Source organism: Arachis hypogaea, chromosome 10 (genome assembly GCF_003086295.3).
Source record: "Arachis hypogaea cultivar Tifrunner chromosome 10, arahy.Tifrunner.gnm2.J5K5, whole genome shotgun sequence".
NCBI lineage: Eukaryota > Viridiplantae > Streptophyta > Magnoliopsida > Fabales > Fabaceae > Arachis > Arachis hypogaea.
Window position 1 is genome coordinate 31,530,570 of NC_092045.1, and position 13,567 is coordinate 31,544,136.

The 13,567-nt window shown below is 36.7% G+C and overlaps 1 non-coding gene across 1 annotated transcript; it reads right to left on the reverse strand.

The window, feature by feature from the left end:
• Positions 1-12,035: 12,035 nt before the first annotated feature.
• On the reverse strand, positions 12,036-12,143 carry LOC112718902 (small nucleolar RNA R71). The gene has a single exon (XR_003161228.1). It is a non-coding gene; the product is annotated as a small nucleolar RNA R71 (small nucleolar RNA).
• Between the last annotated feature and the right edge of the window lie 1,424 nt (positions 12,144-13,567).

The window sequence follows — 13,567 nt, forward strand, 5'->3', positions numbered from 1 at the left end:
CAACTCCGTTCAACTAACCAGCAAGTGTACTGGGTCGTCCAAGTAATAAACCTTACGTGAGTAAGGGTCGATCCCACAGAAAGATTATTGGTATGAAGCAAGCTATGGTCATCTTGTAAATCTCAGTCAGGCGGATAATAATTGATTATGGATTTTTGAATAATAATAAATAATAAACAGAAAATAAAGATAATTAAAATAGGATAGAAATACTTATGTAAATTAATGGTGGGAATTTCAGATAGGCGTATGGAGATACTGTGCCCTTTCTTTTTCTACTTTCCTACTTCTTCCTTCCAGTTCTTTCATTCCTTCCTATGGCAAGCTGTATGTAGGGCATCACCGTTGTCAATGGCTACATCCCATCCTCTCAGTGAAAAAGGTCCAAATGCTCTGTCACAGCACGGCTAATCATTTGTCGGTTCTCAATCAAGTTGGAATAGAATCCCTTGATTCTTTTGCGTCTGTCACTAACGCCCAGCCTTCAGGAGTTTGAAGCTCGTCACAGTCATTCAATCCCAGAATCCTACTCGGAATACCACAGACAAGGTTTAGACTTTTCAGATTCTCATGAATGCCGCCATCAATCTAGCTTATACCACGAAGATTCTGTTTAAGGAATCCAAGAGATATGCGCCCGGCCTAAGGTAGAACGGAAGTGGTTGTCAGTCACGCGCGTTCATAGGTGAGAATGATGATGAGTGTCACGGATCATCACATTCATCAAGTTGAAGTGCAACGAATATCTTAGAATAGGAATAAAGAGAATTGAATAGAAACAGTAGTAATTGTATTAAAACTTGAGGTACAGCAGAGCTCCACACCCTTAATCTATGGTGTGTAGAAACTCCACCGTTGAAAATACATAAGTGAATGGTCCAGGCATGGCCGAGCGGCCAGCCCCCATGATCTGAGAACTAAACGTCCCAAGATGTCTAATACAATAGTAAATTATCCTATTTATACTATACTAGCTACTAGGATTTACATGAGTAAGTAATTGATGCATAAATCCACTTTTGGGGCCCACTTGGTGTGTGTTTGGGCTGAGCTTGATCTATCCACGAGTTGAGGCTAATTTTGGAGTTGAACGCCAAGTTGTAACGTGTTTTGGGCGCTCAACTCCGGGTCGTGACGTGTTTCTGGCGTTTTACTCCAGACAGCAACATGAAACTGGCGTTGAGCGCCAGTTTACGTCGTCAATTCTCGAATAAAGTATGGACTATTATATATCGCTAGAAAGCTCTGGATATCTACTTTCCAACGCCGTTGAGAGCGCACCATTTGGAGTTCTGTAGCTCCAGAAAATTCATTTCGAGTGCAGGGAGGTCAGATTCCAACAGCATCAGCAGTCCTTTATCAGCCTCCTATAAGAGTTTTGCTCAATTCCCTCAATTTCAGTCAGAAATTACCTGAAATCACAGAAAAACACACAAACTCATAGTAAAGTCCAGAAATGTGAATTTAACATAAAAACTAATGAAAACATCCCTAAAAGTAGCTTGAACTTACTAAAAACTACCTAAAAACAATGCCAAAAAGCGTATAAATTATCCGCTCATCAGGAATTTTATGGGAACAATGGATGAAAAAAAGTAGAGAATTGAATTGAATACGTTATTTGAAAATTTGGGAAGCATACTCATGTGAAATCAAAATAATTAAATTACCATGTGCATTGAAAAAAAATAATTAAAAAAAGAGAAAAAAATATTAAGTAATTAAATAAGGGGATACAAAAAAAATTATTACCCCAAATGCAAAATAAAAAGAATCAATGCACATGGGACAAAATTCAAAAATAAGTTTGATACATGAGCGTGTAATACAAAAGTGAGAAAAATTTAAGTAGCTAGGTAAAGCATTTTAAATTATATAAAGTATGTATGTTAGGTGAGATCTTAGACTAATCAAGGATTCACTTTGTTAGCTCACTTAGCCTTATACATATATCCTCACCTTTACCTTAGCCCCATTACAACCTTGAAAAGACCTCATGATGTTTGCATTGGTACATTAAATATTTGTTGATTGGTTAGATAAAGAACAAAGTTTTAGAAAGCATGATTAGAGAAGAATAGAGTGATTGACCCTAGACACTTGAGAGATTAGAGTGCGTATATACTACCAGTGAGGGTTCAATGCTTGATTTTATGTTCCCTGCTTTCATGAGCTATCTATTTACAAGTTTACTTGTCTTTTATTGTGTGATTTGAATTAGTGGAATTTGAATCATTTTTTGTCTTAGAGAACTTATTTACTTTTAACCAAGTAGGTAGAACTATTTTGCATGTAGTTGCATTCACATAGATAGGTTGCACTGCATACTCTCTATCATTCCTCTTCACTCCTTTATAGCTTCTCTTGAGCTTAGCATGAGGACATGCTACTGTTTAAGTGTGGGGGGTTGATAAACCACTATTTTATGGTTTATCTTGTGCTCAATTGAGTGGTTTTTATCAAGCCTTTGCCCACTTATTCATATGATTTGCATGGTTTTACATTCTCCTTCCTGATTTTGTACCATGATTGAAAACATGCTTCTTTGGCTTTTATTTTCTTTTATTTAAATCCTCTCTTATTACCATTAGATGCCTTGATATGTGTGTTAAGTGATTTCAGGGATTACAGAGCAGGAATGGCTTAGAGGATGGAAAGGAAGCACGCAAAAGTGGAAGGAATACAAGAAGTTGAAGGAACTGCAAAGCTGTCAGCCTGACCCTCTCGCACTAAAATGATCATAACTTGAGCTACAGATGTCCAAATAATGCAGTTCTACTTGCGTTGAAAAGCTAACGTCCGGGGCTTCAATTTGATATATAATTCTCTATAGTGGCCGTACATTTAGGTAACGCGAACACGCGCTCCACGTGGACGCGTCGCATCTGCGAAAATCAGCGTGTCAGATTTCATAACCAGCGAATTCTGGGCTATTTTCGGCCCAGTTTCAAGCCCAGAAAACACATATTAAAAGCTGCAAAGTAGAGGAATGAAAGGGATAATTCAGATCAGATCATAATTTATAATTTTAGTTTTTAGATGTAGTTTTAGAGAGAGAGAGGCTCTCTCCTCTCTCTTAGGATTTAGGATTAGGATTTTTAGAATTTAGGAATATTTCTTCTTCATCTTAGGTTTAATGTTCTTATTTATTTATTTTCTCTTTTATTTGTTTAATGACCATTCATGTTATGATTTTCTTTATTTGATATAAATTGAGGTATTTCAGACTCATGATTGCTTTTCCCTATTTTTTATTTAGATTATTTACTATTGGCTTTGGTTGATTAATTGGTAACTCTTGAGTTATCAAACTCATTGTGATTGATAATTGTTATTTTCGCTAATCGAATCGCATTCCAATAACTCTAGTATTTCCTTAGGAATTGACTAGGACCTGAGGATCAAACTGATTAGTCCACTTGACCTTCCTTTATTTAGCAAAGGTTAACTAAGTGGTAGCAAAAATATAATTCTCATCACCATTGATAAGGATAACTAGGATAGGACTTCTAGTTTTCATACCTTGCCAAGAGATTATTTCGTTATTAATTTATTAATTCCCTGCAATCCTTTTCTCTTGTTCAAAACCTTTTCAAACCCCAAAAACACTATTTTCTATAACCAATAATAAAACACACCTCCCTGCAATTCCTTGAGAAGACGACCCGAGGTTTAAATACTTCGGTTATCAATTCCAAAGGGGTTTGTTAATTGTGACAACCAAACGTTTGTAAGAAAGGACTTGTTTTGGTTTAGAAACTATACTTGCAACGGGAATTTATTCTGAATTCTAGACCACGCAAAAGTTTTCTCTTCAGCGTCACTTCTTGCTGATTGTCTCCTTTATTTCTTGGGCTCCTTCCATTTTTGCAAGCTTTCTCTCCATCCTCCAAGCCATTCCTGCCCTATAAAGCCTGACATCATTAAACACACAGATCACGTCATCGAATGGTAGAAAGGGGAATTAAAATACACAAATTAGAGGCTTAGGAAGCAAGTTTTCAACCATAGAACAAAACTAGAAAGGAATTACAAAACCATGCAATTTGTATGAATAAGTGTGCAAAGGTTTGATAAAAACCACTCAATTGAGCACAAGATAAACCATAAAATAGTGGTTTATCAGTCATCCACGCGTGTGCATCGCAGCCAATTCTCTGAAGCTCCATTTTCCATGTCTCCTTCTACTTATGCATGCTCCCTTTTCCATCTTCTAGGCCATTTTCACCCTATAAACTCTGAAATCACTCAACAAACGTATCACGGCATCGAATGGCAATAGAAGAGAATCAAAGTATAGCATTTTTAGGGTCAAATAAGCATGTTTTCAACCATGAGGCAAAATAAGCAAGGAAACACAACCATGCATTTTATATGAATAAGTGTGGAAAATATCGATAAAACCCCCCCCCCAAATACTACATAAGATAAACCATAAAATTGGGGTTTATCAAACCTTCCCACACTTAAATTAAGCATGTCCTCATGCTTAACATAAAAAGAACCAAAGATCATAGGAGAATGGGGTTTTATGAGATGCAATTTTCCTACATGAATACCACTAATGCACATGTTCCTATCTACTTGGTCAAAGGTGAATCAACCCCCAAGAATCATACATGAACGAATAGGGCTAATGTAATATAATACTCATGAACTCTACCAATTCAAATATCAAGATGAAATGCACATAACTTGCAAGAAGAAAGCTTGTGAAAGCCGGGAACAAGGAGTTGAGCATCGAACCCTCACCGGAAGTGTATCCGCTCTATTCGCTCAAGTGTATGGGGTTTGTCACTCAATCCTCCTCTAATCATGCTTTCCAAGATTTGTATTTCATCTAACAATCAACAATTATTCGGTGCATGCGTACATTCATCATGAGGTCTTATTTTCGGTTGTAATGGGGCTAGGGTAAGGGTAATGATGCATATATGGCTAAGTGAGCTTAAAATTTGCATATTTGATTAGTCTAAGCTCTCACCTAACATATACAACAACCTATGCAATTCTAATACACGACCTAACTACCCACTTATTTACTTCTCACATACTCATGCATTTCTCTTTTAATTCACAATCCATATGCATTGGTTATTGTTAGCTTCGCCATGGGCCATTTTTATCCCCTTTTTATTGTTTTCTTTTTCTATATTTTTGTTTCTTCTGTTTTTCTATTTTTTTACATTTATTTTCTTACACTTCTTTTTCTTTTGCTTTTTCTCTTTTGAAGAATTATGTACTGATGAGCGGATAATTTATACGCTTTTTGGCATTGTTTTTAGGAAGTTTTTAGTAGGATCTAGCTACTTTTAGGGATGTTTTTATTAGTTTTTATGAAAAATTCACATTTCTGGACTTTACTATGAGTTTGTGTGTTCTTCTATAATTTCAGGTATTTTCTGGCTGAAATTGAGGGACCTGAGCAAAAGTCTGATAAGAGGCCGACAAAGGACTGCTGATGCTGTTGGATTCTAACCTCCCTGCGCTCGAAATAGATTTTCTGGAGCTACAAAACTTCAAATGGCGCGCGCTCAACTGCGTTAAAAAGTAGACATACAGGGCTTTTCAGCAATATATAATAGTTTATACTTTATTCGAGTTTAGACAACGCAAACTGGTGTTCAACGCCAGTTCCATGCTGCATTTTGGAGTAAAACGCCAGAAACACGTCACAAACCAGAGTTAAACGCCAAAAACACGTTACAACTCAACATTTAACCCCAAGAGAAGCCTCTGCACGTGTAAAGCTCAAGCTCAGCCCAAGCACACACCAAAGTGGGTCCCGAAAGTGGATTTCTGCACTTAGACTTATTTCTGTAAACCCTAGTAGCTAGTCTAGTATAAATAGGACTTTTTACTATTGTATTAGACATCTTTGGATTATTTTGGGATTATCTTATGATCCTTTGATCATGTTTATGGGGGCTGGCCATTCAGCCATGCCTGGACCATCACTTATGTATTTTCAACGGTGGAGTTTCTACACACCATAGATTAAAGGTGTGGAGCTCTGCTGTACCTCGAGTTTTAATGCAAAGTACTACTATCTTTTATTCAATTCGGCTTATTCTTATTCTAAGATATTCACTGCACTTCAACATGATGAATGTGATGATCTGTGATACTCATCATCATTCTCACCCATGAACGCGTGATTGACAACCACTTCCGTTCTACATTAGAACGAGCGAGTATCTCTTGGATTCCCTAACCAGAATCTTCGTGGTATAAGCTAGAACCCTTTGGCGGCCACTCTTGAGGATCCGGAAAGTCTAAACCTTATCTGTGGTATTCCGAGTAGGATTCAGGGATTGAATGGCTGTGACGAGCTTCAAACTCACGATTGTTGGGTGTGATGACAAACGCAAAAGAATCAATGGATTCTACTCTGACATGATCAAGAACCGACAGATGATTAGCCGTGCTGTGACAGAGCATTTGGACCATTTTCACTGAGAGGATGGGATGTAGCCAATGACAATGGTGATGCCCTACATATAGCTTGCCATGGAAAGGAGTATGAAGGATTGAAAGTAAGAGAGCAGTATGTTGCAGAGATTCAATAGGGACAAAGCATCTCCATACACTTATCTGAAATTCCCGCCAATGATTTACATAAGTATTTCTATATTTATTTTATGCTTTATTTATTATTAATTTCGAAAACCATTATAACCATTTGAATGCGCCTAACTGAGATTTACAAGATGACCATAGCTTGCTTCATACCAACAATCTCCGTGGGATCGACCCTTACTCACGTAAGGTATTACTTGGACGACCCAGTGCACTTGCTGGTTAGTTGTGCGAAGTTGTGACAAAGTGTGATTCACGTTTGAGAGCGCTACCAAGTCTTTGGCGCCATTGTTGATGATCATAATTTCATGCACCATGTACAATGGTGCCAATGCGTATAGTTCAATCATTCAATACATGAGTATGTTCCCAATTCCCAATATTTTCAATGAAAAACACAAAAACACACTTTTACATCTACTTAAGTTCCCAAGTTTTCCTCCCACTTGAATGACACACATCCTCACTCGTCTAAGCTAATTAAATATCCAAATCCGAGAACATTATTGTTTTTCACTTAGGGGGTTTTGATGTGCTAAATTAAAGAACAGAAGGGGTTTTCATGGGTTCAAAATTGGTTAGCAATGGTAGATAAAAGGGTTAAGGCTATTTGGGATAGTGACTATTGAAATGATGGCCTCAATCATGTAAATGCATTCATACACAAAATAACGGATATATAAAATCAAACAAAGCAAGGATTACAATCATAGACGGAGAACGATGCACACAAGAATGAAAATAAGTGGTTATAAGATGTTACCACGTAGCTGGGCTCAAAACTCACATGCTTGTGTGTTCGTAGCTCAATAACCATGTTCCAAAATACATTCTTCAAGCAAGTTTATCACAAAAAAAATTTTCAAAATTGGTAGGGTGCCCTGAAACACAGTTTCTTGGAAAAGAATTCATCACCCTAACCAAGTAGTCCTAGCAAGAGACAACTATCATGCAAAAAGTGTTCAAATACAAAAACTAGGCATGCAATGCAAATTATCCTAATTGACAAAAAGAAAAATAAAAATTGGGTGTTGAAAAGAGAAGGGTTGCTAGCTACGGAGATCGGTCGAACGACCTCCCCACACTTAAAAATTAGCACGGTCCTCTGTGCTACTGGTAAGGCGCAAGATGGGCTTGGGAGCGGCACTTCTACCATCCAACTCCTGAAAGCTTGCTTCACTATGGTCTGAAGTGGATGTTGAAGTGTCCGGATCCTCCATAGGTGGGTTAGCACAACCCCAGAGCTTTTTCATGTAAGCAAATCGGCATTTATTCCGCCGCTCATATCGATCTACCTTTGCAGTAAGCTCAACAAGCAGTTGGTCGAGCGGTAGGAACGTTGGAAGGAATAGTGATGAGCGGATAATTTATACGCTTTTTGACATTGTTTTTAAGTAGTTTTTAGTAGGATCTAGCTACTTTTAAGGATGTTTTCATTAGTTTTTATGCTAAATTCACATTTCTGGACTTTACTATGAGTTTGTGTGTTTTTCTGTGATTTCAGATATTTTCTGGATGGAATTGAGGGACCTGAGCAAAACTCTGATAAAAGGCTGACAAAGGACTGCTGATGCTGTTGGATTCTGACCTTCCTGCACTCGAAATAGATTTTTTAGAGCTACAGAACTCTAAATGGCGTGCTCTCAACGGCGTTGGAAAGTAGACATCCAGAGCTTTCCAGAAATATATAATAGTCTATACTTTATTCGTGATTAGATGATGTAAAATGGCGCTCAACGCCAGTTTCATGCTGCATTCTAGAGTCAAACGCCAGAAACACGTCACGAACCAGAGTTGAACGCCAAAAACACGTTACAACTTGGAGTTCAACTCCAAAAGAAGCCTCTGCACGTGTAAAGCTCAAGCTCAGCCCAAGCACACACCAAGTGGGCCCCGAAAGTGGATTTCTGCATCAATTACTTACTTCTGTAAACCTTAGTAGCTAGTCTAGTATAAATAGAACCTTTTACTATTGTACTGGGTGTCTTTGACCATTCGGTCTTTTGACCACATCTTTGGTCTTGGTTTTATTCCATTATTCATCTTAGGAGACTATTGATCACGTTCATGGGGGCTGGCCATTCGGCCATGCCTGGACCTTCATCACTTATGTATTTTCAACGGTGGAGTTTCTACACACCATAGATTAAGGGTGTGGAGCTCTGTTGTACCTCGAGTTTTAATGCAATTACTACTATTTTCTATTCAATTCAGTTTATTCCTGTTCTAAGATATTCGTTGCACTTCACCATGACGAATATGATGATCCGTGACACTCATCATCATTCTCACCTATGAACACGTGACTGACAACTACCTCCGTTCTACCTTAGACCAAGTGCATATTTCTTGGATTCCTTAATCAAAATCTTCGTGGTATAAGCTAGAATTGATGGCGGCATTCATGAGAATCTGGAAAGTCTAAACCTTGTCTGTGGTATTCCGAGTAGGATTCAGGGATTGAATGACTGTGACAAGCTTCAAACTCGCGATTGTTGGGCGTGATGACAAACGCAAAAGAATCAATAGATTCTATTCCAACATGATCGAGAATTGACAGATGATTAGCCGTGTTGTGACAGAGCATTTGGACCATTTTCACTGAGAGGATGGGATGTAGCCATTAACAACGGTGATGCCCAACATACAGCTTGCCATGGAAAAGAGTAAAAAGGATTTGATGAAGGTAGTAGGAAAGCAGAGATTCAAAAGGAGCACAGCATCTTTATACGCCTATCTGAAATTCCCACCAATGATTTACATAAGTATTTCTATCTTTATTTTCTGTTTATTTATTATTATTATTCGAAAACTACATAACCCATTATTATCCTCCTAACTGAGATGTACAAGATGACCATAGCTTGCTTCATACCAACAATCTCCGTGGGATCGACCCTTACTCACGTAAGGTTTATTACTTGGACGACCCAGTGCACTTGCTGGTTAGTTGTGCGAAGTTGTGAAGTTATGTTTGGACCATGGTATCATGCACCAAGTTTTTGGCGCCATTACCAGGGAGAGAACGAACATGAATGCCATTATCAGAAATCACAATTTTGCCTATCAAGTTTTTGGTGCCGTTGCTGGGGATTGTTCGAGTTTGGACAACTGACGGTTCATCTTGTTGCTCAGATTAGGTAATTTTCTTTTTGTTCAAAAAAAAAATATTTTTCAAAATTCTTTCAAAAAAAATTTTTCCTTTTATTTTCGAAAATTATTCTAAATTTTTAAAAATGAATTCTAGAGTTTCATAGTAACATGTTGAAGCCTGGCTAGCTGTAAAGCCATATCCAAATTCTTTTGGACTGAGGCTTCCAATCATTAGCATAGAGGCAAGTTAATTGAAATATCAGCTGTTGTATGTCTGATTTATATCCTAAAGCTGGCTGGCTATTAAGTCATGTCCAACCCTTGGATTGGAGCTTTAGGCTAACATTGAAAGATTCTTGGAATTCTTATTAAAAATTTTGAATTTATTATTTTCTTTTTCCTATATGTTTTTTCGAAAAAAATAATAAAAGAAAATACAAAAAAATCATAAAATCATAAAAACATAAAAACCAAAAATATTTTGTGATTCTTGTTTGAGTCTTGTGTCATGTTTTATGTTTGGTGTCAATTGCATATTCATCTTGTTCTTACATTTTTCGAAAATTCATGCATTCATAGTGTTCTTCATGATCTTCAAGTTGTTCTTGATAAGTCTTCTTGTTTGATCTTTAAATTTTCTTGTTTTGTGTTGTATGATGTTTTCATGTGCATTTTTGCATTCATAGTGTCTAAAAATGAAAGATTTTTAAGTTTGGTGTCTTGCATGTTTTCTTTACATTAAAAAATTTTCAAAAATATGTTCTTGATGTTCATCATGATCTTCAAAGTGTTCTTGGTGTTCATCTTGACATTCATAGTGTTCTTGCATGCATCATGTGTTTTGATCCAAAATTTTCAAGTTTTGGGTCATAATTGTGTTTTTCTCTCTCATCATTCAAAATTCAAAAATAAAAAATATCTTTTCCTTTTTTTTCTCATAAATTTCGAAAATTTGAGTTGACTTAGTCAAAAAAATTTTAAAACATAGCTATTTCTCATAAGTCAAGTCAAATTTTCAAATTTAAAAATCTTATCTTTTCAAAACTTTTTCAAAAATCAAATCTTTTTCATTTTTCTTATTATTTTTTGAAAATTTTTAATTTGAATTTTAAAATCTTTTTCTTATCTTTAATTCATAATTTTCGAAACTTTACTAACAATTAATGTGATTGATTCAAAAATTTGAAGTTTGTTACTTTCGTGTTAAGAAATGTTCAATCTTTAAATTCTAGAATCATATCTTTTAGTTTCTTGTTAGTCAAGTAATTAAATTTTAATTTTAAAAATTAAATTCTTTTTCAAAAATATCTTTTCTATCATATCTTTTTCAAAATTTTATCTTTTTCAAAAATTTGATTTCAAAATATCTTCCAACTTCTTATCTTTTCAAAATTAAATTTCAAACCTTTTTCAACTAACTAGTTGACTTTTTGTTTGTTTTAACTATATTTTATCTTTTTCAAAATCACCTAACTACTTTTCCCTCTCTAATTTTCAAAAATTTCTCCCTCCTTTTTAAAATTCTTTTTTTAAAATTAATTAATTGTTTTAAATTTTAATTTAATTATTTTTCCTTTCTTAATTTTTGAAAATCACTAACTCTTTTTCAAAATTTATTTTCGAAATTCTCTCTCCCTCATCTTGTTCTATTTATTTATTTATTTACTAACACGTCTCTTCATCTCAAGAATCTGAACCTATCTTCACCCTTGTGTTTGGATTCTTCATTCTTTTCCTTCTTCTATTCCCTTCTTCTTCTACTAACATAAAGGAATCTCTCTACTGTGGTAAAGAGGATCCCTATTATTATTTTCTGTTCCCTTCTTTTTCATATGAGCAGGAGCAAGGACAAGAATATTCTTGTTGAAGCAGATCCTGAACCTGAAAGGACTCTGAAGAGGAAAGTAAGAGAAGCTAAATTACAACAATCCAGAGACAACCTTACAAAAATTTTCGAAAAAGAAGAGGAGATGGCAGCCAAAAATAATAATGCAAGGAGGATGCTTGGTGATTATACTACACCCACTTCCAAGTTTGATGGAAGAAGCATCTCAATCCCTGCTATTGGAGCAAATAATTTTGAGCTGAAACCTCAACTAGTTGCTCTACTGCAACAGAACTGTAAGTTTCATGGACTTCCATTAGAAGATCCCTACCAGTTTTTAACTGAGTTCTTGAGGATCTGTGAGACTATTAAGACTAATGGAGTAGATCCTGAAGTCTACAGACTCATGCTTTTCCCCTTTGCTATAAGAGACAGAGCTAGAATATGGTTGGATTCACAACCTAAAGATAGCCTGGACTCATGGGATAAGCTGGTCGTAGCCTTCTTGGCTAAATTCTTTCCTCCTCAAAAGCTGAGCAAGCTTAGAGTGGATGTTCAGACCTTCAAACAAAAAGATGGTGAATCCCTCTATGAAGCTTGGGAAAGATACAAGCAGATGACCAAAAGGTGTCCTTCTGATATGCTTTCAGAGTGGACCATTTTGGGTATATTCTATTATGGTCTATCTGAATTCTCTAAAATGTCGCGGGACCATTCTGCAGGTGGATCCATTCACCTAAAGAAAAGGCCTACAGAAACTCAAGAACTCATTGACATGGTTACAAATAACCAATTCATGTATACTTCTAAGAGGAATTCCGTGAGTAATGGGACGCCTCAAAGGAAGGGAGTTCTTGAAATTGATGCTCTGAATGCCATATTGGCTCAGAACAAAATGTTGACTCAGCAAGTCAACATGATTTCTCAAAGTCTGAATGGATGGCAAAATGCATCCAACAGTACTAAAGAGGCATCTTCTGAAGAAGAAGCTTATGATCATGAGAACCCTGCAATGGCAGAGGTAAATTATATGGGTGAACCTTATGGAAACACCTATAATTCATCATGGAGAAATCATCCAAATTTCTCATGGAAGGATCAACAAAAGTCTCAACAAGGCTTTAATAATGGTGGAAGCAATAGGCTCAGCAATAGCAAGCCTTTTCCATCATCTTCTCAGCAACAGACAGAGAATTCTGAGCAAAGCACCTCTAATTTGGCAAACTTAGTCTCTGATCTGTCTAAGACCACCTTAAGTTTCATGAGTGAAACAAGGTCCTCCATAAGAAATTTGGAGGCACAAGTGGGCCAGCTGAGTAAGAAAATCACTGAAACTCCTCCTAGTACTCTCCCAAGCAACACTGAAGAGAATCCAAAAAGAGAGTGCAAGGCCATTAACATAATCAACATGGCCGAACCTAGGGAGGAAGGAGAGGACGTGAATCCCAATAAGGAAGACCTCATGGGACGTCTCTCAAGCAAGAAGGAGTTCCCTATTGAGGACGTAAAGGAATCTAAGGCTCATATAGAGACCATAGAGATTCCATTAAACCTCCTTCTATCATTCATGAGCTCTGAAAACTATTCTTCCTCTGAAGAGGATGAAGATGTAACTGGAGAGCAAGTTGTTCAATATCTAGGAGCCATCATGAAGCTGAATGCCAAATTGTTTGGTAATGAGACTTGGGAAGGTGAACCTCCCTTGCTCATTAATGAACTAGATACATAGATTTAGCAAACTTTACCTCAAAAGAGACAAGATCCTGGAAAATTCTTAATACCCTGTACCATAGGCACCATGACCTTTGAGAAGGCTCTGTGTGACCTAGGGTCAGGCATAAATCTTATGCCACTCTCTGTAATGGAGAAGCTGGGGATCATTGAGGTACAGTGGTGGACGAAATTGTGATAAAAGAGTTCCAAGCACTATTAGAGAAGCTCACAACTCCGTTCAACTTAACCAGCAAGTGTATTGGGTCATCCAAGTAATACCTTACGTGAGTAAAGGTCGATCCTACAGAGATTGTTGGTATGAAGCAAGCTATGGTGATCTTGTAAATCTCAGTTAAG